Raw genomic sequence first — 10,088 nt, forward strand, 5'->3', positions numbered from 1 at the left:
ATCGCCGAACCCGACCATCTGTTGCATCGCCGTCAACTCGACCATCTGCTGTGTCACCGTCGCACTCCTCTGCTACAACCAATCGGTAAGTCGAAACCCTCACTCAGCTATTTCACCCATCTTCTTCGCGATTCTCATTTTATTGGTTCGATCCTTTCCGATTTTTGTAACAGGGAATTGAAACCCAGGTTAGAGAAATTACTAGTGGAGGAATCACAATCTTCTGTAGCAGCTTCACCTGCTACTTCATCATCATATTTACCTTTGGATACTGAATAGAAGAGAAAGGGGAAGAAGGGAAAGATAAAGGGTACGTTTTTTTTCTCTTTTTTCTTCTTGTGTATCATAAAGAGTTGCTTTTTTGTTCATCTTTCGTATATGCTCTCTTTTTTGTTATGCTACTTAGATGACTTAATATATATATGATTTGTTGTTGTATCGAGATGGACATAGTAGAATACAGAGAAATTGAATACAAATTTTTACTAATCTTGGGAATTTGGTTTCTGGCTTGTACATTCCCATCAACTTTATTGTGAAATGAATCTCTATGATATATTGATATATTTTTACTTTTATGGTCTTTGAAGCTTGCATTAGCATAAAGCATGAAAATTTCTATGTAATTTTCTGTTTGATTTTGAAGCAGTATCATTTGTAATTATGGCAAGCATGTTCAAAAAACCTTAATCTCAAATTGTAACCAGCTGAGTTTAGTATTTGCTGCTGATATAAAAGAGTTCACACTTTCCAGTTTTTACCCTCTGATGGTATAATCTGTGATATGAACTTATTCTGACCTTCTAAGTTTTTCAAAGTCTTGGATGATGTAAAAGTATGATGAAAATTTGTGTGCAAGGAAGGGAACCTATATTTGTTAGTAGGTTAAAATATGATGCAATTCCTTGGAATTTAATCTTTTCTATTTTTATTTCTAAGTATGTTGTTTGTTGGTTTTGTGCTTGTCTAATCTTGATGTTCTCCTAGTGCCATAGGAGTTTAATGCTTTAGTGCTTATTGTGCACCTATTGTGGATGTTTGTTTATGCATTGCTCTTAATGTTATTAGCGATGTATCACCACTGGTAACAGTTCTAAATTTGACCTTGAGTGCATTAAATTTAATTGGACTCGATAATTGTTTTAGTTGCATTTTGGTATCACCCCTATGTTATCATGGCATGGACTTAGTATTTTCGAACTATAATTAATAATGTGTACCAGTTATGTCCTGATGAGGGGAAGAAAGAAGAAAATACATTAATGGATCATGTTTTTAACTTATTTAATTCTTCTTTATCCTTAGATTATTTTTTAATTTCATGGCTATTCATTGTTTGCAGGTGTAATTTAATTTGCTGGAATCGACGCTACCATCCAATTTACAATTTCTAAGAGGTATGTATGTTTAGTATAGGCTAAATCTTTATTTGATGTCTCTCCATTGAAATCTGCCAAGCTAAGTACAATTTATAATTAGGTATATACCTTTCTCGGCATTGAGGTTAAAATTGACAGTTTCTAGATATCACACACATGTTTGCACATGTACACCAACTTCCATTTCATTTGCCTCGCTTTGCTTGGGAATCTTTGCTACTGGTTCCAATGCGTATATTCTTACTTGCATTAATATTGTAAAAGGGATCATTTCTGCTCAATTTGCAACCTTTTAATAATATTATACCTCTTTACATGTATGCTTGCCACGTGAATTTTTTCTACCCTATTTTTGTAATTTGTGATTTAATATTTCTATATTTCTATCACGATTTTTAATAAATTAAATTATTAGTATAATATATCCCATCTCCTATACAAATATTTAATAAAATATTTTATATATTTTTATAATTAAATTTAAATTATTATTGAAACATTCTCATACGTTTTATCACAAATATTATCGTCCTTTTTATCATTTAAGTTAAACTTTTTATTCAAAATAAATCATAGCTTTTAAGCTAAATACGGATGTTCACACAATGGTTTAACATGTACTTAAGAAAAGATGCCTTGCAAAACTTAAATTAAATTAAGTGTAAACTATTGTACATCTATATTTTAACTACACGTGATTTGTCAAATAAAAACAAAAGACATGTCTATATTAAAACAAGGTTCAATCTTATTTTAATTAATATAATTTGAATTAATTTATTTAAATATTATTAAATTAATATAATTTTTATAAATATTATTTAATTAAAATAATTTTTTTTCATGTGATTTTCCACATTGTCAAATTTTTTTTCCAGGTATAAAAAATGGAATGCTGAAGTAATAAATTTATTGTCAAGTTTAATATATAAGAACATATTAAATCTAAGAAAATAGAATGCTAAAAATAATTAAAATATTATATCATTTTAATATGTAAGAATTTATACTGTATAAATTATTAATGTGCAAAATTTATAAGATTTTAAAAATATATATACTTGAATACATCACTAGTACGTAAAATATATACTTGAACTTACATAACTCACATAACTCACATAACTTATATAACTTATATAACTTACATAACTTACATAACTTACATAACCCACATAACTTACATAACTTATATAACTTACATAACTTACATAACTCACATAACTCACATAACTTACAGAACTTACATAACTTTTATAACTTACATAATATCATAACTTATATAACTTAATTATACTTATAAATAAACAACTTACTCGTGTAATTTATTTTCAAGTTTAGACTTCAAGAACTACGAAATGGATAGGAGTTGGATGAAATTGTCAAGGGTAAGCAACGCCTATCGAAATGGAGTACAAACTTTTCTAAATTTTGCATTTCAAAAAGCAAGCCAAGAGAATATGATTCTTTGCCCGTGTAAGAAGTGTGGCAACATCAATTAACATTTTCGTGAAGTTGTCTACGAACATCTAATTGTTGATGGCTTTATTCGGGGGTATAAAAAATTAATTTTCCATGGAGAGTATACATCTAGTGGAACTTCTTCAACGATTAATCTGACTTATCCTGATACTGATTACCACCAGTATGTTAGACAAGATGACATGGAAGGTATATTGCAGGATGCATTTAATATGCATAGTCATGGTGAGCAATTGTTTCCACCTGACTTTATTGCATCCGATGATTGTAATATAGGTGGAAATATTTTTTGCGAAATGGGAAAAAGTGCACTTGATGATGAGCCAAATGAAGAAGCGGCGAAGTTCTACAATTTATTTAATAAAATGAACGAAGAACTTTACGAGGGATCAAAAAATTCGAAATTGTTCTTCTATATTCGTCTATTTCACTTAAAATGTTTGGGAGCGTGGAACGGAAACTCTTTTACAATGCTACTAGAGTTTCTGAGAGAGATGTTTTCGTTTTCAAAAACCCCCCAGTCTTGTCAAGATATGAAGAGACTAATAAAAGATTTGGGTTTTGGGTACGATAAAATTCATAGTTGCCCAAATGACTGCATGTTGTACTGGGGCACAGTTAAGAAAGAAGCCAGTCAAGGTTTGGCAATATTTTCCCCTAATACCAAGAATTCAAAGGCTTTTCATGTCGTCAAAGACAACCGATTCTATGAGGTGGCATAATGATCAACGGACCGATGATGGATTATTAAGGCATCCTGCTGATTCTTTAGCTTGGAAATCATTTGACAGTAAATTTCCAAGCTTTGCAAGCGATCCTCAAAATGTGAGGCTTGGGCTAGCAGCTAACGGCTTTAATCCTTTTAAAATCATGAGTACTCCGTACAGTACTTGGCCTGTATGCTTGTTCCTTATAATTTGCCTCCATGGATTTGCATGAAGCAATCTTCTTTTATATTATCTATGATTATCCCTGGAGAGAAAGGTCTCAGAAATGATATTGACATCTATTTGCAGCCACTTATTGAAGAGTTAAAACAGTTATGGTCGGGTGTTGAGACATATGATGTATTGAGAAAGGAGAACTTTAATTTACATATAGCTTTGTTGTGGACAATTAATGATTTCCCGACTTATGCTAATTTATCGAGTTGGAATACTAAAGAACGTTATGCCTGTCCTTGTTGTACTATACAAACTTGTTCGAAATGGTTGTATAATGGGAAGAAGTCTCTTACATGGGCCATCGTCGGTGGTTAGATGGAAATCATAAATTTAGATTTCAGAGGACTCTATTTGACGGTACTAAAGAGTACAGAGGAGCTCCTGAGCAGACCGTTGGATCTAAAATCTTGTTTATGTTAAAAGATATCAATTTTTGTTATGGGAAGATGAATCAACCACCTAACACGCAAACAAAGAGAAGATCGAGAGATGATTCTGATGATGAATCTGATGATGAGGATGATCCTAATGAGACCGACTTGTGGAAAAAAAAGGGTATTTTTTTGAGTTGCCTTATTGGAAGCACAATATTTTACGCCACAATCTTGATGTCATGCATATTGAGAAGAATGTCTGCGAGAACATAATTGGGACAATTTTGAATGTCGATGGAAAATCAAAAGACAATCTTTAGAGTTGACTTGATTTAGTTGACATGAGAATTCGGCGTGATCTTCATCTTCAAGTACTTCCGAATGGGAAATATCGGTTGCCGCCTTTTATTTTTGCAATGTCAAAGAAAGAGAAAGAAGTGTTCTGCATGGTGTTGAAGGATATAAAGGTCCCAGATGCGTATGCATCAAATACATCTCAATGTGTGAGTCTTAAAGATCGAAGACTATATTCATTAAAATCTCATGATTACCACATCTTGATGCAAGATTTACTCCCAGTTGCTTTACGGTGCTGTATGTCAAAAAAAGTGATGTCTTATATAATTGAACTATCCAATACAATGAAAGTTATTTGTGGTAAAGTTTTAGATGTTGAAGAACTTGAGAAATTACAGGATCGAGCCGCTTTGACTTTATGCAATTTGGAGAGGATCTTTCCACCTTCCTTTGTAACACCCCTACCTGTATCAGTCGCCGAATAGAGTACGAGGCATTACCAAGGAGTACGAAACACTTATAGATAATTTAAATATATTTTCATAACAACTTGTCTCGATTTCATACTATTTCATATTTAAGCTTTACTCATCAAAGTATTTGAAATATCATCTTTATGCAAATGGAACACATAAGGTACATAATTCCATAATTATTAATGAACACATTTATCAAACATTTATCATATTCATATACCAATGTCTCATGTCTCCATATATCAATAACCGTCATTTTCATGAATTTCGAGTTCAATTTCATAATTATTTGTCTCATGTTCAATTTATTCCATATCGGAACTTTATTCATTAAAACATTTGAATTATTAATACATATGGACAATACATTCAATCTGAACAATTATATAATCACAAATGAATTCATTCATCAACTAAGTTCTATACTCATGTCTTATCAACTTGTACTTCCTTATATCACATAATTCCATGTAACACTTACCAAACTTTGTCAAATTAGTGAATGTCTTACGGAATTGGTCTAAATCGATATGCACTGAATTTCACTGATAATCACTGATGCCATAGCATAGCTATGGTCTTTTCACTAGAATGCCATAGCTTAGCTATGCTCTTACCTCTTCTCTTTCATTATGCCATGGTGAAACCATGGACTTATCCGTCAATTCATCACTTTTTACTAAAATGCCATAGCCCCGCTATGGTCTTACATCTTATACACATATCACACCGATGCCATATCCCAGATATGGTCTTACACAAATGCACATATCACTCTGATGCCATATCCTAGATATGATCTTACACAGAAATAACTTATCACTTGTGGCCGAAGCTACCACTATTCACTGATCAGTCAGCTGAAGCTACCATTTTTCACTGATCAGGTAGTCAAAGCTACCACTTTTCACTGATCAGGTAGCCGAAGCTACCACTTTTCACTGATCAGGTAGCCAAAGCTACCACTTTTCACTTGTCATTTGTCCTTGATCAAATAAGTGTAACCGAAGCTATCACTTATCACTTTCACTTGTCCTTGATCAGATAAATGTAGCTGAAACTATCACTTATCACTTGTTGTCATGGTCCAACTATGGTCTTTTCCGTCAATTCATCTTGTCATTGAACTAAAGTGCTCAATTTGATCATTTATTCAATTTTCATACTTTTACATTATTCATGATTTTATCATCAATACATATGAAATAACATCATGAAATTCATAAAATTAACAAATGATCACTAAAATTTAGGCATAAAAACTCACAAGTTCAATTTTTATATTAAAATGATAACCATAATCTCATAATAAATATTCCAAATAAAACATTATATCATTTTTCATTCAACATTTATCGATTATAACTGGGCATGTGATCAATTTATACACAAGTCATTCATATATATATATGTATATTTTCCTCTTCCTCCTCTCCATCCACATCCTTAGTATAAATAACACACTTGTAAGTAACATTATCCATAATTTTCACTGTTTACTTATGTGAATATTCAGGCTATCCATCTGTGCCATAGTCACTAAATTATTTTTATCTTGAGCTACAGAACTCCAAATTAAGATCCGCTAATTTTCCATGAAACTAGACTCACATATCTTATTATATAAAATTTTCAAATTTTTTTTAACCAATAAGTATAGTTTATTCTTTAAAGTCACCCCTGTTCTGCTGTTTGACGGTTCCGACCCTTCTTCACTAAAAATTAATTATCTCCTCGTACAAGATTCGAATGATGTTCCCGTTTGTTTCTCTTGAAAATAGACTCATTAATAATTCTAAAAATATAAATTTAAGACCCTAATTATTTTTATTTCTATGATTTTTCAAAGCTAGAATAGGGGAACCCAAATTCATTCTGATCTTGTCTTACAAAATTTATTATATCTCATGATTTAAAACTCCATTGCTTACATAGTTTCTTCTATGAGAAACTATACTCAATAAGATTTAATTCCATATTTTTTTCATCTTCTAATTCGATTTCTACAATTTATGGTGATTTTTCAAAGTTAGCCTACTACTGCTATCCAAAACTATTTTAGTGCAAGATGTTTATTACCATTTTTCCCCTAAGCTTTTAATAAATAATAATTTCGTCCCTACTCAATTAACCTCTCAATTGAGCTGATTTTTCTCAATTAAAACTTTATTCTATCACTTTAAACTACTTTATAACCTTTGGGAATCAGAATTTCAGCACTAGACTTTAATTCCAAACATTTTCACAATTAGGTCCTAAAAATCAATTTCTATTGAAATTACCTAATAAAATCATATCATAAACAAATTAAAGCTTCAATTTCATGTTATTTCATCATAAAATTACAGCACTCAATCATGATAACTTTCAATTTCATCCATGAAATCAAAAATTAATGAATTTAATAGTAGGATCTAGTTGTAAAAGTCTTAAAAACACAAAAATTATAAGAAAAAGGCAAGGATTAACTCACTTGGTGCAAAAATTATGGAATACCAGCTTAAAGAACCCCTCCTATGGTGTTTTGGCTTATGAGAATGAAGAAAAAATGAAGAGAATTCTAGATATTCCAATTTGGTCCCATTTTTATTTAGCTGATTTTGGCAATTTTCCAAATTTTCCTTTCTTTCACCCTTTTCCTGATTTTTCTCAGCTATTGCCACCCAAAATATCTCTTTTGGGCTTATTTACACTTTAGGTCCTTCCTCATTTGACAATTGAGCTATTTAATCCTTTTAGCAACTTTTATACCTTTTTCAATTTAGTTCTTTTTATTTAATTAATCACCCAAACGTTAAAATTTTCTGACGAAATTTTAATACTACATCACTAACACTCCATAAATATTTTTAAAAATTTTTATGGCTCGGTTTATGAAGTCGAGGTCTCGATACCTCATTCTCGACCCAATCTAATTAATCTTTTAAATCACCAAATTCACTAATTCAAAAATACTTCTATATTCACATTTAACTCATAGGTATTAATTTATTAAATTTTCAACTCACTCGTCGAATTTAGTGATCTCAAATCTCTATTCCTGACACCATTGAAAATTAGGCTGTTACATCCTTCTTCACTATTATGGTGCACTTGGTAATCCATCTCCCTCATGAAGCAATACTTGGTGGACCAGTTTTCTATCGCTGGATGTATCCTATAGAAAGGTGCTAATTAATTTGTCAAGTATTCATTCATTCACCTCTATACATTTAGTTACAACTTTTGATAAATATTGTATATTGTGTTTAGGTTCCTAAGCAAATTGAAGTCTTATTGTCGTAATAAGCATTATCCAGAAGGATCAATTTCTGAAGGCTACTTGGCAGAGGAGTGCATGACTTTCTGTTCTAGATATTTAGAAGATGTTGAAACATGATTGAATAGACCAAGTAGAAATGTTGGGCTCAATGATCAAAACTTATTTATTCCAAAGTTATGGAGAACCAATCGGGAAAGTTGAAATTGCAAAATTAGATGATATATCTTGGATACAAGCACATCGATATGTACTTTTTCACCACGATTCAATTGAACTGTTACGCAAGTAAGTTCTAAAACTTCCTTACACATTTGTCGTTTTGATTTGTTTGTCTTCTATCCAATTAAACTTCTTTTTAACATAGTGAGTACAAACAAATCTTGAGATCTCGTTCACGCTCCCGAAGATTACAACATCAAGAGATTAATAAGTTATTCACAGAATCTTTTCATGAAGGGTTAAGCCAAACGGTATGTAACTGAAGTTAATAAGTTACACATAATCGCGAAATTTAGTTAATCAAATAAGAATGTTTTTACATAATACATTTATAATTACTCAATTTACTTTCGATTCAATAGGTTTGGAGTGGAAGGACGTTAATGACGAAGTTAAATGGCTTTCCCAAGGTCTAAACAGAGTAATAAAAAGATATAGTGTCTTCCTCATCATGGATACAGATTTCATACAAAATATCGCAAGAGAATGAGGAGAACTCAAAATTGTGGAATTGTTGTTAATTCTTCAATTACAAGTTATGTTAGTGCTAGGGACAGTAATCAGGTTGAGGGTAATGTGGAGTATTACAGACTTCTTACTGACATTATTGAGTTGGATTACTATGGCAAATGGAAAGTTGTCTTATTTCGGTGTGATTGAGCTGATGTTAATACTGTTCGCGGAATTAAAAAAGATCAATTTGGTTTTACAATGGTTAATTTCTCTCGCTTGATTCACACTGGACATCAATTGATGGACAAGCCAAATGTATTTTCTTCTCAAGTGAAACAAGTTTTTTATTTGAAAGATCCAACTGATAAAGGTTGGTATGTTGTACTCTGGAACACCCCTAGAGACTTGTTTGACATGGGCAATGGAAATAGAGATGACATCATCGACAGATCAGAAACATTGCCTTTTCCAGAACAAAACTTATATGAAAATATCCCTAGTACTAGTACACAACATCAATGGGTTTGACATGATGTGGACGAAGATATTTACGAATAACGATGTAGTAAGATTTTACGATTTTTTTAATTATATGTAATATTATACTTTAAATCTTATTCTTGTAAAACATTTCAACTATTTTATTTGTACTATTATTATTGTAATTAGTTACTAAAATTTCAACTATTTTATGTGTATTGCAGGAAAAATGCGTAGAAGAAGATTACGAGATTTAAGTATTGTCTAGAATACTCCAAATTCAGAAGAAGCAAATAGTGAATAGCAGACAGTGGTTGGATCTTCGAATGTGCCGGAGACACTTGAGGAGTCTGCAGAATTTCAAAGTAATGTTAAGTTTATTTTACATTTGTGTTGACTTTTATTATTGATTTATTTTTCAATTTTAAGATAATAATATACCGTTTTTCAGCTGAAACTGGTGGCACGCGCAGAGGTCAAGGACGTACGCTACTTAAAGATTTGTATGACTTAAATCCTGTCTAGCGTGTCAAAGTAAGTAGAAACAGTCATGGTCAGCCTGTTGGATCTGAAGCTCCACTTTTAGCAGGCCATTTGGGCATTGTAGCACGAAAAGCCAATATGTTGCCCATCAACTACGAATCATGGCATCACTTGCTTGATAGCAACAAAAATCAAGCTCTCGATAATATTAAGGTAACAAAACGTGAATGTAATTTATA

The 10,088-nt window shown here is 31.6% G+C and overlaps 1 long non-coding RNA gene across 1 annotated transcript; it reads left to right on the plus strand.

The window, feature by feature from the left end:
- Positions 1-288: 288 nt before the first annotated feature.
- On the plus strand, positions 289-9,715 carry LOC121230645 (uncharacterized). Its single transcript, XR_005928683.1, has 3 exons — positions 289-310; positions 1,343-1,397; positions 9,591-9,715. It is a non-coding gene; the product is annotated as an uncharacterized lncRNA (long non-coding RNA).
- Positions 9,716-10,088: the final 373 nt, after the last annotated feature.

Source organism: Gossypium hirsutum, chromosome A06 (assembly GCF_007990345.1).
Source record: "Gossypium hirsutum isolate 1008001.06 chromosome A06, Gossypium_hirsutum_v2.1, whole genome shotgun sequence".
NCBI classification, from domain to species: domain Eukaryota; kingdom Viridiplantae; phylum Streptophyta; class Magnoliopsida; order Malvales; family Malvaceae; genus Gossypium; species Gossypium hirsutum.